We start from the raw sequence: 2498 nt of genomic DNA, 5'->3' as shown, positions 1-2498 counted from the left end.
CACCTTACTCCAGGCCTAAGAAAACACTAATCTACTTTCTTTATAGATTTCCCTGGTCTCTGCCTTTAATATAAATTGAATCCTACAATTACAATAGGTGGTCTTTTGTGACAGGCTTCTTTTATTTGGGATAATGTATTCAAGATTGATAGATGCATGTAGCAGTACTTCATTCATTTTTATTGCTGAATAACATCCCGTTATAAGAATATGCTGCCTTATATTTATCTGTTCATCAGTTGATGAACACTGGGTTGTTCCCAATGTTATAAATAATCCTTCTATGAACATTCATGTACAAGTTTTTGTGTGGGCATATGTTTACATTTCTCTTGGATATATTCCTAGGAATGGAATTCCTGAATCATATGGTCATTCATGTTTAACTTTTGTAAAGTTAACTGTTTAACACTGTGTTTAACTGTTTAACGAAGTGGCTGTACCATTTTACATTTCCACAAGTAGTACATGAAGGTTAAGATTTTTCTAATTATTATGGATTTACAATATGCTTGTTATCTGGCAATGAGTCCTCTAAGATAATTGTTTTCTAGAGTTTCTTGATATTTTTCTGTTCAATCTAAATTTTAGAATTTGCTTTACAGGTTCTACATGAATTCCTATAGGGATTTTGACTAGAATTGGATTGTAGATGATTTTGGTAGAAAGTAACATCATTATCAAATTATATTTTCAAATCCATAAAGATGTTGCATCTCCACTCTTCACAATAGCAAAGTCATAGAATCAACCTAAATGGCTAAGGGCCATTACCCTTAGCAAACTGACACAGGAACAGAAAACTGAGTACCCCATGTTCTCACTTACATGTGGGAGCTAAATGATGAGAACATATGAACACATAGAGAGGAAAAACACACCCTGGAGCCTTTTGGAGGGTGGAGGATGGAAGGAGGGACAGGATAAAATATAACTAATGGGTACTAGGCTTAACACCTAGGTGATGAAATAATCTTTACAACAAACCCCCATGACACGAGTTTAGCTATGTAACAAACCTGCACTTGTACCCCTGAACTTCAAATAAAAGTTTAAAAAAAAATGCTGCATCTCTCAATGGTTTAGTTATTCTTCAATTACTATAAAGTTTTAAACGTTTTTAAAAGTCTGTTTTGCAACTTTTATGGGATTTATTTCTAGCTGTATTTTTAATTTTTATTTATTCTAAATTGTATTTTTAAATGATTTATTTACATATTTAATAAATTTACAGGTAGCACTTACTCTGTGCTAGGCACTGTTCTAAATGACAAGTCAATATATAAATATTTGTGTGTGTGTGGGCTTGTGTGGTATAACTTCCCACCTATGGCTTTTAGTTTGAATGAACTTCAATTTACTCACTGGCACTGGTTTACCATTTCAAATCAATTATATTAGTATATTTAATAACAATATGCATCAACAAAAACATTGTTTTTAATGATTAAAGGCATTTTTTTGAGGACTTACATTTATACTCATTTTTACTCAGACATTTTGACTCTTATTCAACTACTACTAAAAATCCTTATTAATATGGCAATGATTGATAAAATGGGGCAAAAGATAATGGGAACTAGAATGCCAAGTACCCCAGGATGTTTCACTTAATATATTTAGAGATTCATACAGTTGATTTTGAATTTTAAAATATGGTTTCTTTAGAAAAAAAAAAATAGAAAGTAAAACATAAAAATAATCTTTCCAGGTTCCCTAGGAGTGAATCTGTTCCTTGTCTCTTTTTGCTTCCAGTGGCTAATCCTGGGTATGACGTCTAATTTTGTGTGTCTACTTGATGGAGCCACAGCTTCCAGAAAACATTATTCTAGATGTATCTGTGAGGGTGCTTTTGTCTAAGATTTGCATTTACATCTTTGAGTAAAGCAGATTTCTCTCCTTAGTGTGTGTCAGCCTTATCTAATCAGTGAAAGGCCTGAAAAAAAACCCCAAAAAGTCTGACCTCTCTCACAAGAGGAAATTCTACCAGTAGCTTTTATTTTACCTATGGCTTTTAATTTGTCTTAACTTCAGTTTACTCACTGGCATGGGTTTACCATTTCAAACAACTATAACAGTTTATTTGATAACAACATGCATCAACAGAAACATCGTTTTTAATGATAAAAAGCATTTTCTTGATGAAATGGATTTATACTCATTTTGATTATTTACTCAGTAAATAATAATCAGCATATGATTATTGGCCTTTGGGTTTCATCTGCAATATTGCTTTTTTTCTGGGCTCTCCATCCTGCCTGCCTTTGACTTTGAACTAAAACTATTGATTTTGAATTCACCAAGTGATATGGTTTGGCAGTGTTCCCACTCAAATCTCATCTTGAATTCCCAGGTGTTGTGGGAGGCACTCAGTGAGAGGTAATTGATTCATGGGGGCAGATCTTTCCCGTTCTGTTCTCATGATAGTGAATAAGTCTTATGAGATCTGAGGGTTCTGCAAGGGGAAGTTTCCCTGCACAAGCTCTCTCTCTTTACCT

The sequence above is a fragment of the Macaca nemestrina genome, chromosome 7 (genome assembly GCF_043159975.1).
Source record: "Macaca nemestrina isolate mMacNem1 chromosome 7, mMacNem.hap1, whole genome shotgun sequence".
Classification (NCBI taxonomy): domain Eukaryota; kingdom Metazoa; phylum Chordata; class Mammalia; order Primates; family Cercopithecidae; genus Macaca; species Macaca nemestrina.
The sequence above is the reverse complement of the archived record's forward strand: the minus strand, read 5'-3'. Positions refer to the sequence as shown.